Source organism: Pongo pygmaeus, chromosome 11, assembly GCF_028885625.2.
Source record: "Pongo pygmaeus isolate AG05252 chromosome 11, NHGRI_mPonPyg2-v2.0_pri, whole genome shotgun sequence".
Lineage (NCBI taxonomy): Eukaryota > Metazoa > Chordata > Mammalia > Primates > Hominidae > Pongo > Pongo pygmaeus.
Window position 1 is genome coordinate 106,523,949 of NC_072384.2, and position 21,193 is coordinate 106,545,141.

At 43.2% G+C, this 21,193-nt stretch overlaps 1 protein-coding gene and 1 long non-coding RNA gene across 9 annotated transcripts in view; one reads left to right on the plus strand and one right to left on the minus strand.

Annotated features, from left to right (window-relative positions):
* CMKLR2 (chemerin chemokine-like receptor 2) overlaps window positions 1–21,193 on the minus strand; it is a 42,767-nt gene that overhangs the window by 17,221 nt on the left and 4,353 nt on the right. For 3 of the 8 annotated variants that reach the window (XM_063647816.1, XM_063647817.1, XM_063647813.1), the window contains exon 2: window positions 20,776–20,890. The gene's annotated coding sequence lies outside the window, so the exon portion shown is untranslated. Of the gene's footprint in view, window positions 1–20,775; window positions 21,005–21,193 lie in introns of those variants that run through there. The other 5 variants (XM_054478853.2, XM_063647814.1, XM_063647818.1 and 2 more) reach the window with 3 other exon arrangements.
* The window catches only part of LOC129031972 (uncharacterized), a 67,091-nt gene continuing 56,805 nt past the window's right edge, over window positions 10,908–21,193 (plus strand). The window contains exon 1 of the long non-coding RNA XR_008501162.2: window positions 10,908–11,252. This is a non-coding gene — a long non-coding RNA (uncharacterized LOC129031972). The remainder of the gene's footprint in view (window positions 11,253–21,193) is intronic.

The window sequence follows — 21,193 nt, forward strand, 5'->3', positions numbered from 1 at the left end:
ATAGTGAGAACCCTGTCTCTTAAACAATAACAAAACAAAACAAAACAAAACAAAAACTCCTTGTTTACCTTTGCTATAAGGATATAGTCTAGGTCTTTATCTCATGCTCTCCCACTTTTTTTTTTTCTATTTCATAAACTGAAACAAGTGGTAACTTCTTCCCAAACTTTATCTCAAGTCTTGGAAAGAATCACAATGTAACAATGTAATGTAATCAGCAATGTAATATTTGAAAGTCTTGATCATAGTAGAGAGAAATCTCCAAATTAGTACAGTTATCCTTCAGTATCCACAGGAGATTGGTTTCAGGACCTCCCATGCATACCAAAATCCAAGGATGCTCAAGTCCCTGATATAAAATAGTATAGTATTTTCATATAACCTATGCATATCATCCCATATACTTTAAATCCTCTTTAGAGTACTTATAACACCTAATACAATGTAAATGCTATAAAAATAGTTGTTGTATTGTTTAGGGGATAACAATAAGAAAAAAAGCCTGGGCATGTTTAGTACAGATACAGCCATTGATTTTTTTTTTCTTCTGAATATTTTTCATCTGTAGAACTACAGATATGGAGGGCCAACTGTGTTTTCTTTTTTTTTGAGACCAAGTCTTGCTCTGTCACCCAGGCTGGAGTGCAATGGCACGATCTTGGCCCACTGCAACCTCCGCCTCCTGGGTTCAAGTGATTCTCTTGCCTCAGCCTCCCGAGTAGCTAGGATTACAGGTGTCCGCCACCATGCCCAGTTAGCTTTTGTATTTTTAGTAGAGATGGGGTTTCACCATGTTGGCCAGGCTGATCTGGAAATCCTGACCTCAGGTGATCCACCTGGCTCAGCTTTTCAAGGTGCTGGGATTACAGGTGTGAGCCACCGCACCTGGCCCCAGCTGTGTTTTCTTAAAAAGAGATTTCTGTGTATACAAGTAACTTTTTATCAGGAAAAATATGGGCACTGAATTTGGAAACCTTGATGGCACAGGACTTCTGTAACTTTACATTTGCAGGGCATGTACATGGACATGTAGGACATGTAGGGCATGTACATGGACAGCTGTTAGAGATCTGAAATGTTTAGTTTATGTTGCAGATATGTTCATCCATATAAAGAGTCAGAACTAAAGCTTGCATCCTCTTTAGTGTCTTCTGGGCAATGTTATGTATCGTCACATAACAAAGAACTGATTTTGGAAGCAAGCATCATGGCAGGGTACCTACCAGATTATAAAACATCTCATAAATAGATACCACCCATGGTTTAAAAATTTTTTAAAGGCTAAAGATGACTATGTCTGAGACTAGAATATTTAATCATGACCTGAAATCTCTGCAGGCCAAGATAGGCTTCCAAAATTTCCACCGGGGAACATGGTGGAAATTTGTACTCCTGTATCTCTGCTTTCTATTTCATCATTATTTGGCACTGAAGATGTTTTGGTTCTCAATCACTCATTGTCACTGACATTGATAGAAGCCCAGGGAGAATATCCGGTTTAGGGTGGAAACTAAATTGGTGGTCAATGTATTCTTATTTTAATTTACATCAAGATACTTCCTCTCTTATAGAAAGAGAAGGCTTTCTCCTAAAGGGGAGGGAACAGTAATCAGGGAACTTGTAGAATATATTGAGATTGCAGCCACTTCACAAAACAATACTGTTCATTATCCGGAGAGGTAATACGTGAACTCAGCGAAGGGGAGGGAAGGGAAACTTGTTTTTGTAGCAACAGTAATGCTGTTTCAACAGAGCAGCAAAAGGAGGGGGAGGAGGACAATTCTAGAACTTCCTTTCATTAGTACAGATTATGCTTGAAAATATTTTTGCCTTTTTTTCTCCTAGGAGGAGATACAAAGGAGTATAGGATAAAATGTAGATATAAAAGATAAAGCACAGGTTAAAAGACTTGCTCGTTGATCACAACTAAACAATGTGGGTGCCAGATTCATTATTATGATGATTTAATGGTTTAAGACATTCGTTATGGGCTTTTTTTTTTTTTTTTTTTGGAGACGGAATTTCGCTCTGTCACCCAGGCTGGAGTGCAGTGGCGTAATATGGCTCACTGCAACCTCCACCTCCCAGGTCCAAGCAGTTCTTGTGCCTCGGTCTCCCAAGTAGCCACGCCCGGCTAATTTTTGTATTTTTAGTAGAGACAGGGTTTCACCATGTCGGCCAGGCTGATCTTGAACCCCTGGCCTCAAGTGATCTGCCCGCCTCAGGCTCCCAAAGTGTTGGGATTACAGGCATGAGCCACCACACTGGGTCATCATAGACATTTCTTTTTTTTTTTTTTTTTATGAGACGGAATCTTGCTCTGTCACCCAGGCTGGAGTGCAGTGGCACAATCTTGGCTCACTGCAAGCTCTGCCTCCCAGGTTCACGCCATTCTCCTGCCTCAGCCTCCCGAGTAGCTGGGACTACAGGCACCAGCCACAAAGCCTGGCTAATTTTTTTTGTATTTTTAGTAGAGACAGAGTTTCACTGTGTTAGCCAGGATGGTCTTGATCTCCTGACCTCGTGATCTGCCCGCCTCGGCCTCCCAAAGTGCTGGGATTACAGGCATGAGCCACCATGTCCGACCCATCATAGACATTTTAAATTATTTTATGGTAATGGAAACAAAAGTAGCAACTGCAACACTATTTTCTCATGGCCAATCTATATTTGGAACAGTTTGTCGAGTTCTGCAAAACAGACATTGGAGAGACCATTGGAAAACAAAAGCAGTGCAAAAGAAAGAACTCTGGAGGGTGATGGAGGGGACTTGAAATTAGTCTTTGTTGGAATGCTTAAGGAACCAGTGAGAAAGGAAAACTTAAAGAGTTTCATGACTATCTTCAGATACTTGAAGATGCTAGGGCAGAAAATGTTGGCATAATAGTCAAGAAAACTTTGACATAGGAGAAGCAAGACGTTACATCTGTTTAATATCCAGAAAGTTAAAAGTCTACCAAGAAAGCAAGCAAGCAAGCAGAATGCATTGCATTGGGTGGGCACTAAGGGAGTTTGAACACAGCCTGGATGCTGCTGGCTGGGGATACTCCAGAAGGCACTGACTCATGCACTAAGTGGGCTTTTCACATCATCCTGCAAGGGCAAGACTCTATGATAATGGATATCATTTTTGAGCTCTTATTCTCTATTTACAGATTAGGAAGCTGAAGATCAAGAAAATTAAAGAATTTATAAAAACTCTTCAGAGTCCAGGCACAGTGGCTCACGCCTATAATCCCAGCACTTTGGGAGGCTGAGGCAGGCAGATCACCTGAGGTCGGGAGTTCGAGACCAGCCTGACCAACATAGGGAAACTCCATCTCTACTAAAAATACAAAATTAGCTGGGAGTGGTGGCACATGCCTATAATCCCAGCCACTCGGGAGGCTGAGGCAGAAGAATCGCTTGAACCCGGGAGGCGGAGGTTGTGGTGAGCCGAGATCACGCCATTGCACTCCAACCTGGGCAACAGGAGCGAAACTCCATCTCAAAAACAAACAAACAAACAAAACCCCAAAAACTATTCAGTGGCATGGTTAGCATCCTTATCTAAATTGGTAAATGCCTATGTTCTTAACCACCAGGCATTTGGGGCACAAGAATCCTTCTTCAAAAGTGCTTAAACCAGACCACGCATGGTGGCTCATGCCTGTAATCCCAGCACTTTGGGAGGCCGAGGTGGGCGGATCACTTGAGTTCAGGAGTTTGAGACCAGCCTGGCAAACACAGTGAAACCCTATCTCTACTAAAAATACAAAAATTAGCCGAGCGTGGTGGCACACGCCTGTAATCCGAGCTACTTGGAGGTCGAGGCAGGAGAATCGCTGGAACCCTGGAGGCACAGGTTGCAGTGAGCCAAGATCACACCACTGCATTCCAGCCTAGGCGACAGAGCGAGACTCTGTCTCAAAAAAAAAAAAATAAAAATAAATAAATAAATAAATAAATAAATAAATAGGAGAGAGCGATGCTGAATTTAGAGAATAAATCTACATTCCTTTTCTAGAGCTGCACCTGTGGCTGAATGAAAAAACAAAACAAAACACAAAATAAACCATTCTTCCCTGCAGAGGAGGATGACTTGATAGGAGGAAGCCCAGAATGATGCATGGAAAAGAAAGCGACTTTGGTTCTTTCTTAGACGCTTCCTCACCACTCCCCTCTTCTCACCTCCACCTCCAGGCCCAGTGGAGCAGCCAGTGTATAAGAACAGTTTTTAATTTTGAGCTTTTATCATAGCTTTATTTTAGTACTACGTCAGAAGTCCACATTTGCCCAGGGTCTGCTCTGTTCCTCGGGCTGGTTCTGACTCTGTTGTTAAAGTCACTGCAGGATGACTTTACAAGAACCAAATTACCAGACGTAAACCAACCCTCATCCAGCCTCTGGCAGCTGGATTCTGAGGAATAAATGAAGAGAGGACACTCAGGCAAATGCATATTCTTTTTTGGTTTGTTTTTTAGACCAAGTCTTTCTCTGTCACCCTGGCTGGAGTGCAGTGGTGTGATCTCGGCGCACTTCAACCTCCACCTCCTGGGTTCAAGTGATTTCTACTGCCTCAGCCATCGGAGTAGCTGGGACTACAGGTGCGTGCCACCATGCCTAACTAATTTTTGTATTTTTAGTAGAGACGGGGTTTCACCATATTGGCCAGGCTGGTCTCAATCTCTTGACCTCGTGATCTGCCTGCCTCGGCCTCCCAAAGTGCTGGGATTACAGGCGTGAGCCACTGCGCCCGGCCCAAATGCATATTCTTTACTGCTCCAGAGCTGGTTAAGTCCCAAATGCCCTTTCAGTCTCTCTTGGTGACCTGTAGGACTCCTATGTGAACCTGTAGTACTGCATTTGTCTAAGCGCCTGTCCTTTCTTCTGGGACCCAGTGTGATTGCTTCTAGGTTTTTTTCTTCTACGTTTTCTAAGGGCAAGGGTACTTTCAAACGGTGCAAATCCAGGTGCTGGTTAACACTTCAGGCACAGGACATGGATGAGAAAGAAGAAGATCAAACAGGGAAAGAAAAATTTTAACCCAGTATCTTGCTGTAATCAAAGCCCTCCAACTAAATCCCTTTGTAGGGTTCTGGGGATTCCATTTTGTGCTCTGCCTAGCAGTGCTCTTGAATGGAATGGGGTTCATTATGGGAGCAGTGCCCTGTAGAGGTTATGACCCACTGTCACATCTTGAGTTTCCCCTTTACTCTTCAGTTTCATTGTAATTTTAAAAAATTTTTTTGTAGAGATGGTGTCTTGCTATGTTGCCCAGGCTGGTCTAGAACTCTTGAGCTCAAGCAATCCTTCCACCTCGGCCTCCCAAAGTGCAGGGACTACAGGTATGAGCCACGATGCTCAACCCAGTCTCATTTTCTTTTTGTAGTTTTACCCTCAAAACTGCCATCACTTTTTAATTAAAACAAATGAGAGCCATTTTCTCTCAATACACTATTGTGCACAAAGGTTTGTGATCCATCTTCAAACACCTGGACAGCTCACTCTACACATTCAGGGATTCCAGCCAGTGGAATATTTTCCATGTTGGTTTTCCCCCTTGATCCACCCAAAAGTTCAGATTGTATGATGGAGGGCTGAGATTAGGGTGAGACAGGTGAAGCTGGGTTATGGAAGAGCAGGGTAGGACCTTGTCTTTGTTTAAAATTTTGATATTTTGTTAATCATGGATTATTTTCCATTAATTTTAATTACTGAGGCTTTTGGTGCCCTGTTAAATTTTGCCTCAATTGCCTTATCCTAGTTCTGACCTGCCATAACACTTGATCCTGTTTAAGTCCGTGGATATTAGGCAGTCCTGTGTGCTGAAAAAGCATTGGAACTTAGGAGAGATGGTTCTAAAATGTAGCTCTGAATATCACTAGTATGTAACTTTGGGTGGGTCAGTGGCCCAGTTGGGACCCCAGGTGTCTCATGTGGAAAATACAGGTGACATCTAATTCTAAATTTTTATGATTCGGCCCCTGGTGTTTTCTAGCTGAGAAGCTCAAAGATGGCAGCACCGTATATTCTAGCTCTTTTATTACTCTCCATGCCTCAAACTAGCACCAAATCCGGCCCCTTGCACAGAGTGGACATTCAAACAATGTCTTCCAGTAAATGGTTTTTTGCACATTGGAACAAAAATATAGATCAAGGTCCAAACCAAAAAGCCTACACAAATTAAAAACATTCTGCAAATGAAAACAAAACCTTCCCAAACAAGAATATTGTACCTCCCTCATTCCTCCCACAGAAAAGAACCAACTGAAATTATTAGTGTTTCCGATTCGTGAAAGTATGGCAAAGTCTCACTGCTTTTTCTTTCCCCCAGGAAATATTCTATTCAAATATTTCAGATTTTGAGTGAAGCAGACTTATGTAATCATCCTGCCTTTGGGGATTTCTGTCCATCTAAAGATGCTAGAACCACCCTAATGAGTCACAGTTCATAAAATGTAACATCTGTGAGAGAAGGTTATAAACATCAGCAGTGCCCAGAACAGCTGTAGAATTTTAGAAGAAACAGAATTTCCACTTCCCGACTAGTTCTTCATATTTAAGTTCATGTAACTAGCATGCAGGGAGAGAGAGAGCATTTGTGCATGTAGCCCAAACCCCCTTTTCTTTTCTCCTCTTTTTTCCTTGAGAGAGAGAGAGGCTGGGTGCAATGGCTCACACCTGTAATCCCAGCACTTTGGGAGGCCCAGGTGGGCAGATTACTTGAGACCAGGAGTTCGAGACCAGCCTGGCCAACATGGTGAAACCCCATCTCCACTAAAAATACACAAAATTAGCTGGGCTTGGTGGCACATGCCTATAATCCCAGCTACTCGGAGGCTGAGGCAAGAGAATTGCTTGAGCCTCGGAGGTGGAGGTTGCAGTGAGCCAAGATTGCACTACTGCACTCCAGCCTGGGCAACAGAGCGAGACTCTGTCTCATCTAAAGAAAGAGAGAGAAAGAGGAGAGAGAGAGAGAGAGAGCATGAGTGCGAGCACATGCGCAAGAAAGAATGCCGGGAGGGAAAGAGGCAAAGGAGGGAAGGGAAAAGATCCTGGTTCAATGGTAAAATACATGACCTTAAAATAGAAAACATATTTTAAGCGCCCTTTTCTTTATTCTTAGCCTATTTTGTATTACAGCATTTTTTTTTCCCCCAAAGTGGAGCCTTTCACTCTGTCTCCCAGGCTGGAGTGCAGTGGCTCAATCTCAGCTCACTGCAACCTCTGCCTCCTGGGTTCAAGCGATTCTCCTGCCTCACCCTCCCAAGTAGCCAGGATTACAGGCACCCACCACCATATCTGGCTAATTTTTGTATTTTTAGTAGAGATGGGGTTTTGCCATGTTGGCCAGGCTGGTCTCAGGTGATCCACCTGCCTCGCCCTCCCAAAGTGCTGGGATTACAGGCGTGAGACACCGTGCCCGGCCCTATGACATCTTTTCCACATACCGATTCTCTAACCAGTGGTAGAAATGAGAGGGCAAGAACCACTTTAGAGACACTTCTTGACATATTGTAAATTGCTTCTGGACACGAAGAGTATATACCAATAGCTGTATAGTAAGTCATTTTAATTTACTTAATCTTTCTTTCATAGTTGATATTAATCACCTTGTCCCAGAAACAAAGGTCTGGTATTTGAGGGAAATGAAAGTGACCTTCTAAAGGCCATTTAAGAATGGTGGGTTGGCCAGGCGCAGTGGCTCATGCCTGTAATCCCAGCACTTTGGGAGGCTGAGGCGGGTGGATCACCTGAGGTCAGGAGTTCGAGATCAGCCTGGGCAACACAGTGAAACCCCGTCTCTACTAAAAATACAAAATTAGCCAGGCCTGGTAACACATGCCTGTAATCCCAGCTGCTCGGGAGGCTGAGGCAGGAGAATCGCTTGAACCTGGGAGGCGGAGGATGTGGTGAGCCGAGATGGCGCCATTGCACTCCAGCCTGGGCAACAACAGTAAATCTCTGTCTCACCAAAAAAAAAAAAAAAAAAAAAAAACAACAACAGAAAAAGAATGGTGGGTCATAGAAAGGATGGATATAGGCACATATCTGCACTGTCTATGGTCTCAATACTTAAGACAATTCAAAAGCCAAGTACATCTTAGGTATTCAAATTCAAGGAAACAGTCACAAAATATCTTGACACTGATACCAGTAATACAATATACCTTCACTGAAACACAACACAAGCACTTTTCCTTTTTATGTTTCTTTTTTATTTTTATAGAGATGGGATCTTGCTATGTTGCCCAGGCTGCACTAGAACTCCTGGCCCCAAGAGATCCTCCCTTTCAGCCTCTGGAGTAGCTGGGATTACAGGCATGTGCCATCGTACCTAATAGGCAGTTTATTTCTGACAAGGAACTTGGAAGGAACACAATAAAAAACCATCTGATACAAGAAAATTTTGTTTTAAAAATTCTACTTTTAGAAAAATTTCCTGTATCTTTTGTTCTCATCACAGATTTTCTCTAACAAGGCAAAATCAGACAAAGCATGTTTTTTCCTTTTCTTTCTTTCTTTCGTTTTATTTTTATTATTATTTTTTAGAGGTAGGGTCTCACTCTTTCTCCCATGTTGGAGTGTAGGGGCACAATCATAGCTAATTGCAACTTCAAACTCCTGGACTCAAGGGATCCTGCCACCGTAGCCCCCTGAGTAACAGAGATTACAGGCACCCGCCACCACTCCTGGCTAATTTTTGTATTTTTTGTAGCGATGGGGTTTTACCACGTTGGCCAGTCTGATCTCAAACTTCTGACCTCAAGTAATCCTCCCAAAGTGCTGGGATTATAGGTGTGAGCCACCCTGCCTGGTCAGCATTCACTTGTTAAGCAACACCTGCACTGAACTTTATGCCAGTTGCCAAGCAAAGCAAATAATCTTCTCCAACAGGTTTTCCTAGCAGACAATGTGTCTAGGCAGAAATTACAGGCCCTGAATTATTTCCTTAAAATGGATTTAATAATTCTACATTAAAGAGATATGTAATATTGACTAATGGCTTATGTAGTGCCTTTTCACCATGAAAAGCAAGTAAATGTAGTGTACCCCAGCAGGGTCCCACACAACCACTTTTCATGTACATTTCCTTTGAACACACACCATTCACCAAGGGCATCACAATTAGTGCCCTGTGATGACCTGTTCTGTGATTTAAACAACCTAAATTTCTGCCCAAACACAACCTTTCTGCTTGACCTTGAGCTCAATGTGAGTCAACAACGGGATGAGACAGCTAAAAAAAAAACCAAAGTAACTTTGCCCTTGGGCTGTCTTAATAGAATTGGGGGAGTGTTTATCCAATTCTACTTGAACTGATCAGACAGCACCTAGGGGTACTGTGTTCTTTTCTGGGAATTACAGTTTAAGAGAAACAATGATAAACTGAAATATGTCCAGAGGAGAGGGAACCGGATGGAGAGAAACTATATCATGTGAGGAGCATTGAGCAAACTGGTGGAAGCTATTTATCCTGGAAAAGAAAGAGCAGGGTAACAATTTTTTCAAATGCCCAAGGGCTGGCATTTGGAAGAGGTTCAAACTGGCTTCAAAAAATTGAGGGACGCTAATGTTAGCTCAATGTAAGGCAGAATTTCCTAAAGATTATAGTAGTTAAACATTTAAAAACCAAATTAAATGAATTATTTATTCAGCACCTACTATGTATTCTAGGCCCTGGAGAGAGAGTAGGACACACAACTTATGGAGCTTTCATTCTACTGTAAAGCTATGTCAGAGGGTGGTACATTTCTCATACTTGGAGATGTTTAATGATGCAACCATAAAGTGAAGGGTTTTAAGCAGGAAATCAGACATCACACGTGATTGGACTTGTTGATGTCTAAAGTTCAGTAAGCACTGAAACCCTAAGGTTCTGTTAGGTTCTACTAAGTTTTTTGAAGGGATGGGGTGACACGGAGGGTATAGAGAGAGAACGGTATGAAATATATTTTTTTAAATAATCTTTAGACTGTTTGAAAAGGGGTGGAGTCAGATTGGCTAAAGATCATAGGATCACAGCCTTGGTTTTGTGTGTGTGTTTTCCCTTTGTTTTTAAAAGACAGTTGCTAGACTCAGTTGCCCAGACTGGAGTGCAGTGGCGCAACAATGGTTCACTGCAGTTCCAACCTCCTGGGCTCAAGCAATTCTCCTGCTTCAGCCTCCTGAGTAGCTGGGGCTGCAGGCGCGCCACCACGTTCCGCACTAGGCTGGTTAAAGCTGGATGGCGTCATAGCTATTCGCCCAGGGCGCCCGCCTCATTCGGGTGGGGATGGGGGAGGTGGGTGGTGGCAGCGGCGGGGGGCTGGGTTTCAACCCACCCAGGTCAGGCGGCCAGCTTACCTTACTACAAAAGAGGAAAACTCTGCTCCTCTCAGTGCCTCGGTCCACGCGGCACTGTAGACCTCAGACGCTGCCAGCCCCTCAAAGCCTGTCACCCCTCCATCCACTGCACCCACTCCAGCGCGTTTCCTTTCCTATTGTGGACACCTCCCAAACTCACCTTCCACCCTAGTTCTTTCTTGCTACCAGATCCACCTTCTCCCTCCTAGATAACCGTGTTTTGTCCCCCTTTGTAGGCACAAACTTGAACCTTGCTCCGTTTGAAAGAGCCCAGGCCGGGCACGGTGGCTCACAACTGTAATCCCAGCACTTTGGGAGGCCGAGGCGGGCGGATCATTTGAGGTCAGGAGTTCAAGACCAGCCTGACCAACATGGTGAAACCCCGTCTCTTCTAAAACTACAAAAAAAAAAAAAAAAAAAAAAAAAATAGCCGGGCAGGGTGGCGCATGTCTGTAATCCCAGCTACTCGGGAGGCTGAGGCTGAGGCAGGAGAATCGCTTGAACCCGGGAGGTGTTTGCAGTGAGCCAAGATCGCGCCATTGCACTCCAGCCTGGGCGAAAAGCGCGAGACTCTGTCTCAAAAAAAAAAAAAAAAAAAAAGCAGCCCAACACCGGTGTCTTGCATTCATTACAAATCGTGTCCACAGCCCACTTCCCAACTTACAACTTCCACCTCCAGGAGAGGACTGGGGGCTGGAGATTGCATTAATTTTCAATGGCCAGTGGTTTAATCAATCATGACTAAGTAATGAGCCTGCGTAAAAACCAGAGCTTCCGGTCTGGTGAACACACGGAGGTCCTGGAAATGGTGGCGCGCCCAGAGGGCATGGAAGCTCCGCGCCCCTTCCCACAGACCTTGTCCCGTGCATCGCTTCCATCCGGCTCTTCTTGAGTTCTGGCCCTTGTAGTAAACCTGCAGTTTCGTAAGTACGCCATTTCCCCGAGTTCTCCGACCTGATCTACCGAACTAATTAATGTGAGGGGCGGTCGTGGGAAGCCTCAGCCTCCCAAGTAGCTGGGACTCCAGGCATGTGCCACCATGTCCAGATTAGTTCCTGTTTTCTTATTTGTAGGTACCGCTTTGCATGTTTTTCTCAGCCCAGCATAGATACTGAATCAAATACATTGATCAAGCTTACCATATAAATGTTTTGGTACAATCAGTTCCTGTTCCTTCATCGAGGATCTAGGGAACTGGGGAAGAAACCATGAGTAAAGTGTTCTAGGTTTATTGTATGAATGACAAAAGATAATATATGTTAGGGCATAGCACAGTGTCTGGATCATAGTAAGAGCTCAATAAATGTGCAATATCAGGCCGGGCGCAGTGGCTCACGCCTGTAATCCCAGCACTTTGGGAGGCCGAGGCGGGCGGATCACGAGGTTAGGAGATCGAGACCATCCTGGCTAACATGGTGAAACCGTCTTTACTAAAAATACAAAAAATTAGCCGGGCGTGGTGGCGGGCGTCTGTAGTCCCAGCTACTCGGGAGGCTGAGGCAGGAGAATGGTGTGAACCCGGGAGGCGGAGCTTACAGTGAGCCGAGATCGCGCCACTGCACTCCAGCCTGGGCGACACGGTGAGACTCCGTCTCAAAAAAAAAAAAAAAAAAGTGCAATATCATTGTTATGACTTTACTTGATTCTTTCATTACATTGTATTATGAAATATTTCACATGACTTACATGACTTTGCTGAAACATTGCAAATTCTTGGGCTTCTAGCTAATTTAATGATCAATGGCTCTAATCAGAGAGCTCATTTGTGGTTACTGTTTTGTGTTTTTGTCTTTTTTTTTTTTTTTTTTTTTTTTTGAGACAGAGTCTCGCTCTGTCACCCAGGCCAGAGTGCAGTGGCATGATCTCAGCTCACTGCGACCTCAGCCTCCCGGGTTCAAGCAATTCCTCTGCCCTCAGCCTCCAGAGTAGCGGGGGTTACAGGCATGAGCCACCACACCCAGTTTGTGGGTACTTTTGATGGCATTTTGGATCTGGGTTTCATCCTGAGAGAAAACATCAACTGAAAGACTGCTGTGAGCCACAAAATAATGGTTTCCTGCTGTTACAGTAAAGCTACGCTGTGTTCATTCCGTCCTTGACAAAGTGGCACATTCTGATCTTGTGATAATGTTCCACCAAAGGAGTTAATTTATTTTGCAGCAAAAGATTTGTGTAGATGAGTTCATTTCTTGTGATGAATATCAGTACAACATAATCAGGCTACTTGCTATGATCTCACTGACCTGCTGTAATCCAACTGGCTAAAGAAGCAATCAGTTGTTTTTCTTAGGAAGAGATATATTTTGTTTACTCTCTTAAGTTTGATGAATATATCATTTACTGATTGCTTGAGAAACAAGTAAAAAGAAGTGGTCATAATTTGGGAAATTAGTAAAGAGCATCCAGTGATTCTGAGCAGATTCCATTTACCATATCTAGAAAATAGGTCTCTATTTTCAAAAATCAATCTTTTATTTATTTGAGGCTGAAAGATGTGTGAATATTCTTGTAAATGTTCAAATAACAAGTTAAACTAGCTAAACTTTTTTTTAACTTACTGCATTTTGGGAAATCTAACATATCTCTGAGGAAGTCTCGAAATACGACTTTGTTTCTTTCTTTTTTTGGAAACAGAGTCTGTCTCCAGGCTAGAGTGCACTAGCACAATCATAGCTCACTGCAGCCTCGAACTTCTGGGCTCAAGTGGTCCTCCCACCTCAGCCTTCCCAGTAGCTGGGACTACAGGTGCACACCACCACACCTGGCTAATTTTTGTTTTTTTTTAATTTGTGGTAGAGACAGGGGTCTTACTATGTTGCTTAGGCTGGTCTTGAACTCCTGGGCTCAAGTGATCTTCTTGCCTTGGCCTCCCAAAGTGGTGGGATTTTAGGTGTGAGGTGAAAATGCCACTTTTACACAGTGTTTGGTGTATCATTATTATTATTATTTTTTGAGACGGAGTTTCGCTCTTGTTGCCCAGGCTGGAGTGCAATGGCGTGATCTTGGCTCACTGCAACCTCTATCTCCCAGGTTCAAGTGATTCTCCTGCCTCAGCCTCCCTAGTAGCTGGGATTACAGGCAGATGCCACCATGCCCGGCTAATTTTGTATTTTTAGTAGACACGGGGGTTTCTCCATGTTGGTCAGGCTGGTCTCGAACTCCCAACCTCAGGTGATCTGCCCGCCTCGGCCTCCCAAAGTGCTGGGATTACAGGCATGAGCCACTGTGCCTGGCCTGTTTGGTGTATTATAATCCTTCCTACAAGACAAGCAGTTTTCAGTGTGTGCTGAAATACACCCTTCCCCATTCAACTACCAAAAACCCAGAAGGAAGACCATGGAGAAACACCATATTTATCTATGAAATATCATTCCAGAACAAGGAGTCTCTCCCAGACAAGAAAGAAACCATTTCATTTTACCACCTAAATTTTTCCCAACTTGTTTGTTGTATGTAAAGAACTGTAATTAAGTATGCATTTATATGTGTGTGTTAATAGGGATAAAATCATTCTAAAGGTGGATGGTTTTATTTTGAATAGTTAATCAAATGAGAGTCACATTGGGGCACAATAACAAATGGAGAGGCCATGTTTAATGTTATCAATACAGCTGGGTGATAGAATAAATAATTTATATCAACATGGCATTTTCCATATAGTAACCAAAAATTTATTTGACTAAGCTTTTATCTCCTAAACTTGCTGGTGGTTTTGGAATTAAAGAGAAAATCACCAGCTCTTCTAAAGGGTAAGTGGTACTTTTAGATGTTACTTCCCTAAATGAACTCTTCCCTGCCTCCAAAAACCTATGCCCCAGCCTAAATCAGGGTCCCTGCTCTAAGCTCCTCACTTACAGCAACTGTTACTATGTATGTGGAGGCTTATTTCATGAATGTCTGTCTCTGTCACCAGCCTGTGGTTTTGCTTACCTTCATACTCCCAGAGCCTAGCACAGTGCCTGGCAAACTGTAGGGCTCAATAGTATTTATTGAAGGAAAGACTATTCAGTAGGTTTTGATAAAGGCATTCATGTGCCTGGGCATCTTGGCAATAACTATTTTGTCTGAGAAGACAAATGTGAACTGGAGAAGAGAATTTTAGTTCTTGATTATCATCAAATCCATTAGTTCCCATTTCAGTCCCCCGCCTCCCCCCTTTTTTTTTTTTTTTTTAACGAAAAGCATTAAAAGAATGTTGAGGACCTAGAAAAGCCAGCCCCACTCTTGAGAGGTGTGTTCAATCTGTTCAGCCACTTCCTTGGACCAGCACTTCTGACTGACAACAGGTCCCATTTCTAGGAAAAGATGATGAGATTTTTCTCTAAACTGGTATGAGGAGCAAACAAGTTCACTATAAACCATTGTCACTGTCATGTGTTGCTTATAATTTTTTTTTTTTTTTTGAGACAGAGTCTCTTGCAATGTTGCCCAGGCTGGAGTGCAGTGGCATGATCTCGGTTCACTGCAACCTCCACCTCCAGGGTTCATGCGATTCTCTTGTCTCAGCCTCCGGAGTAGCTGGGAAAACAAGCATGTGCCACCCCACTTGGCTAATTTTGTATTTTTAGTAGAGACGAGGTTTCGCCATGTTGGCCAGGCTGGTCTCAAACTCTCGACCTCAGGTGATCCACCTGCCTCGGCCTCCCAGAGTGCTGGGATTACAGGCGTGAGACACCATGCCTGGCCTGTTGCTTATAATTAAAACCAGTTGACCTAATTCCACTCAAAGGAAGCAAGTACCAACCACGTCTAATTATGTAAATAGCACTTAACACATATAGTAATACTCAGCATTTCCTGAGTACTTGTTAAGTACAGTACAATGCTAAGCAACTTCACATGCATTGTCACATTTCATTCTCACAAGAATCCTGGGAGGTACTGTTATTATTTCTACGAGGCTAAGAGAGCTTTGGCACTTAGCAAAAAGTGGTGAAGACCAGACTAAACATCTGGGTCTGTCTGACCTCAGGGCCTCAGGGCCTCTTTTTATTTTTCTGAGAGATTTTTTATTTTTTTGAGATTTGAGTTTCGCTCTTGTTGCCCAGGCTGGAGTACAATGGCATGATCTCGGTTCACTGCAACTTCTGGCTCCTGGGTTCCAGCGATTCTCCTGCCTCAGTCTCCCAAGTAGCTGAGATTACAGGCATGTGCCACCACGCCCAGCTAATTTTGTATTTTTAGTAGAGACAGAGTTTCTCCATGTTGGTCGGGCTGGTCTCGAACTTCTGACCTCAGGTGATCCACCCACTTCAGCCCCTCAAAGTGCTGGGATTACAGACATAAGCCACCATGCCCAGGCAGGGCCTTCCTTCTTAATCCCTGCACACACAGTCTCTCTGAGTAATGATCTGTTAAGGTTCTCATCTCCCTTACTAAACTAAGAACATCAAGGGCAAGGAATAACTTTTACTCATCCTTATATCTCAGCAAGGAGCAGAGTGCTCAGTAGGTGCTCAATGAACGTCTCATGAAAGAAGAAGGAAGTGCTTTCTCAATCATCAAAACTATCTTATGTTTAGGCTGGGTGTGGTGGCTCATGCCTGTAATTCCTGCAGTTTGGGAGGCAGAGGTGGGAGGATTGCTTGAGGCCAGGAGTTTGAAACCAGCCTGGGAAACATAATGAGACCTCCGTCTCTACAAAATCGAAAAAGTAGCCAGGCATGGTGGTGTATGCCTGGAGTCCTAGCTACTCAGAAGTGGGAGGATTACTTGGGCCCAGAAGGTCGAGGTTACAGTGAACTGTGATAGTGCTACTGCACTCCAGCCTGGGCAACAGAGAGAGCCATGTCTCAAAAATAAACAAACAAATGTTATGCTTACTATGGTTTTAATGTGTAGAAATACACGAAACAAATATTTATATAAAATGAGACAAATATTTACATATATAAATATATGTAACTTTTTTTTTTTTTCCCAGGCAGGGTCTCACTCTGTCATGCAGGCTAGAATGCAGTGGCATGATCACATCTCATTGCAGCCTCCACCTTCCAGGCTCCAGCAATCCTCCTGCCTCAGCTTCCTAAGTAGCTGGGACCTCCTGCCTCAGTTTCCTAAGTAGCTGGGACTACAGGCATGCACTACCATGCCTGGCTAATTCTTAAATTTTTGGTAGAAACAAGGACTCACTACAGTGCCCAGGCTGGTCTTGAATTCTTGGGCTCAAGCAGTCCTCCCATCTTGGCCTCCCAAAGTGCTGGGACTACAGATGTGGGCCACTAGGCCCAGCCTTCTATTTTTATTACATTTTGATCCATTTTTTATGTCAAAGCATAAGAAATTGCCATTTTGTTAGATCAAAAATGGTTAAGGTCACAGCCAGGCTCGGTGGCTCACACCTGTAATCCGAACACTTTGGGAGGCTGAGGTGGTTGGATAACTTGAGGCCAGGAGTTGGAGACCAGCCTGGCCAACATGGTGAAACTCCGTTTCTAATAAAAATACAAAAATTAGCCAGGCATGGTGGCACACGCCTGTAATCCCAGCTACTCTGATGGCTGAAGCGTGAGAATTGCTTGAACCTAGGAGGTAGAGGTCGTAGTGAGCTGAGATCGCAACCACTGCACTTCAGCCTGGGTGACAGAGTAAGACTCTGTCTCCAAAAAAAAAAAAAAAAGCACTTTTTGTTTTTTGTTTTTTCACTTTTATTTTAAGTTCTGGGATACAGGTGCAGGATGTACAGGTTTGTTACATAGGTAAATGTGTGTCAGGGTGGTTTGCTGCACAAATCAACCCATCACCTAGGTATTAAGCCCAGCATCCATTAGCTATTCTTCCTGATGCTCTCTTTCCCCTAGCCCTCCCACATGCCCCCAGTGTGTTGTTACCCCCACATGTCCATGTGTTCTCATTATTCAGTTCTTACTTATAAGTGAGAACATGCCGTGTTTGGTTTTCTTTTTTCTTTTCTTTTTTTTTTTTTTTGAGACGGAGTCTTGCTCTGTTGCTCAGGCTGGAGTGCAGTGGTGCGATCTCGGCTCACTGCAAGCTCCGCCTCCTGGGTTCACGCCATTCTCCTGCCTCAGCCTCCTGAGTAGCTGGGACTGCAGGCGCCCACCACGATGCCCGGCTAATTTTTTGTATTTTTAGTAGATACGGAGTTTCACTGTGTTAGCCAGGATGGTCTCGATCTCCTGACCTCATGATCCATCTGCCTCAGCCTCCCAAAGTGCTGGGATTACGGGCATGAGCCACCGCGCCCGCCCTTTTCTTTTTCTTTTTTTTTTTCTGAGACAGAGTCTCACTCTGTCACCCAGACTGGAGGGCAGTGGCATAATCTCGGCTCACTGCAACCTCTGCCTCCCAGGTTCCAGCAATTCTTGTGCCTCAGCCTCCCAAGTAGCTGGGACTACAGGTGTGCGCCACCGTGACTGGCTAATTTTTGTATTTTTAGTAGAGACGGGGTTTCACCATGTTGGCCAGGCTGGTCTCGAACTCCTGACCTCAGGTGATCTGCCTGCCTCAGCCTCCCAAAGTGCTGGGATTACAGGCCTAAGCCACCATGCCTGGCCCTGTGTTTGGTTTTCTGTTCCTGTATTAGTCTGCTGAAGATAATGGCTTACAGTTCCATCCATGTCCCTGCAAAGGACATGATCTAATTCCTTTTCATGGCTGCATAGTATTCCATGGTGTATATGAGCCACACTTTCTTTATCCAGTCTATTATTGATGGGCATTTAGGTTGATTCCAGGTCTTTGCTATTGTGAATAGCAAATAGCATTTTTACTCTTTTTTTTTTTTGAGACAAAGTTTCACTCTTACTGCCCAGGCTGGAGTGCAATGGCACAATCTTGGCTTACCACAACCTCCGCCTCCCAGGTTCAAGCGATTGTCCTGCCTCAGCCTCCCAAGTAGCTGGGATTACAGGCATGTGCCACCACACTGGGCTAATTTTTTTATATTGTTAGTAGAGGTGGGGTTTCTCCATGTTGGTCAGGCTGGTCTCAAACTCCCGACCTCAGGTGATCAGTGTGCCTCGGCCTCCCAAAATGCTCAGATTACAGGCACGAGCCACCATGCCCGGACTGCAAATGGCATTTTTATATGGCACAACTGAATAAAGAAAAAGCTCTGTCAACTCTCACTTATACAATTAAGTAAAATGTTTCATTGCCAGATTTTTCCACTCAATTAGAGGTTTATCATTATAAACTGTAAAAGTTTTGTGAAAAATTAAGGATGTCATATCTATATGCCATTTTTTCTAGGTTCAATGATTTAACGTGGATCCAACTTTGTATTTTATTATTTTTCATGCCTAGGGACAATTTGGTCCTAATGAAAATTCAAGCAGGCACATATATATCCCTGCTTGGATTCTCCAACTTTTTCAAGCTGCCAGGTTGTCTACTTCCTTTCAAACTCATTCTCTATGAAGTCTTTTCTTTTTCTTTCTTTTTCAGATTAACTCTGCCTTTATCCCCTGCCTGGCCCACCTGCTAGTGTTCGTCAAGCACTTTCATAATGATGATAGTTCATGTGCTTATATTGATCACTTTTAGTTGAATATTGGTCTCCACTGTATCCAGTTATGTAAAGCACTTAACATGGAGGAACTATACCCAATTCATTCAGTTATTTTTTTGTTTTGTTTTGTTTTTTGAGACGGAGTCTTGCTCTGTCTCCCAGGCTAGAGTGCAGTGGCACGATCTTAGCTCACTGCAGCCTCCACCTCCCGGGTTCAAGCAATTCTCCTGTCTTAGCCTCCCGAATAGCTGGGACTACAGGCACACGCCACCACTTCTGGCTAATTTTTATCGTCACTAAAACTATCATATCACCGGGACCCATTTATGTTTCCAAAAAGTCATTTGTTTTCCCATAAGTGCCCTTCTCTTCCATTTCTCCTATTCTCCTATTAAGATGGTATATATAAAACAAAACAAAAAAACACACACATTAAAAAAAAAAAGAAAAAAAAGATGGCATGTGAGCCCTAAATTCTAACTACCCATCTGAGTCACTTTTTTTTTTTTTTTTTTTGATAGGATTAGGTTCTGGTTGCCCAGGCTGGAGTGCAGTGGCACAATCATAGCTCACTCAGCAACCTCTGAGTCACATTTACTTGGGAACACCCATATCTACATACATACAATTAAATTTTGTTTTCTCTTGCTAATCTTCTGTCAATTTCATTTGCTGGTGCCTGATAACAAACTTAAGAGGGAACAGGAGAAGTTTTTTCTCCCTGACACGTCTATAATCTCACCATCAGAGTAACACATCTATTATCAGTTTTGCATATTCAATCTTTTCTACTTCATTAATTTTTTACATGATTATCATTCGGTTAACATGATCTGTTATTAAATATTTATCTCAGGGACATGACAATTAGCAGTCAAGTAACAGAAAATGTGTGACCTTTTATAAACTAAATGACTTAAATCAGATAAAATCATAAAATAGGCCATGAAAAACATAATAATCTAGTGTCTGGAAGATGTACAAATATGATGAGAATTATTCACTAGGAATAATTACTTGTAACTTGAGACCCAGGAAAGGTCCCTTAGCCTTTTTTTTTTTTTTTTTTTTAACAAAACAAAAATACCATCGGATTAATTTAACAACAGGTTTGTGGATTCTTGAGTGAATGAGTCTGCCTTAAGTGAAAAAGGCAATTTAAGAGCATTATTGCCAGTGAAAGTCCTGTTATCAAACTTGATTTGGTTTTCATTAGCTTTCTTTTGGAGGAAAAGATAAAAGGCAATTGGTGCTCACAGTTTCTGACTAGAAAAGGAACAATTGAATAGCTGAACCCTTCCCTCCCACAGTCTTCCCTGCATTTAGCCATCTACCCCTTGTTGGGAGAGCCCAGATACCAATTATTCTAACAAGAAATTGATAGCGAGATTCAAAAAGGCAACAACAACAAAGAAATGGGAAGGCCCAACAAACCACAAGACTTTCATTGTAAAAATGGGGAGCCAGTGGCGGGGAACCACATTACAACTCAATTTAGAACTTTTTTCCCACCTTGTAATCTAAAGAGGGCAATATCAGCTTTCATCTCGGAGTACCATTTTTTTCTACTAGTTTCTCAACAGTGAGCCTTCCACAAATGATGTTTGACTATTTCTAGATCACAACTCCTTAAAAGACAGATTTATGAGCTGTAATTATGTAGGTAAAAGCTGAGAAAATTACTGAAAGTTCTTTGTCCGCCCACCCCAGCAACATGCTCATTTTCTCTCTTGCAGTGTTTTAGGATTAATCAGCAGCTGTAGCGAACCCTGTAGGATCGTCCCTAAACACTTTTGCCAAGACCAAAAATATGAATCTGCAGACAGAGCATTTTGTAAACGATCAGGAGTCCTTTTCCTTTTTTGCCAGCTGGTAGTTAGTCAAATGCTGTTTTGTAAATAAATCATCTGCAGGAATCCTCATCAGGTCCACTGTAAATGTGTCAGTTTGAGGAAAACAAACAGGAAAGCACTTACCAGTTAATTTTCTGTGAGGAGAGAAGCTATTGTCATGCCTGGGTGTACCTTCCCGGTTCCAGAATGAAATGGAGGGTGGTGTTCAGAACGGCTGCATTCCTCATTCCACTTTTATCTGGCTTTTGAAATGACAGTGTAGAGAAGAATGATGTTGGGTTTTGAATGTGGTTCTTCCCTTCCCCCACCACCCTCCATAAAAATTCATCATGCAATCCTGGAGAAAAGTAAGCAATGAACATACTGTACAAATTAATTCTTTCAACCAGCCTGTGTTTGTGTAACAAGTTTGTTTTTTGAATGGAAACCACTGCTGCTAGCTGTTCTGCTGCAGGCTGAAAATCAGTAATGGATGGGGGGCACCCAGCCCTCCTTTGTCTGGGTAGGCTTTTGCTTATGAAAAGTCAAGTTAAATTAGCAG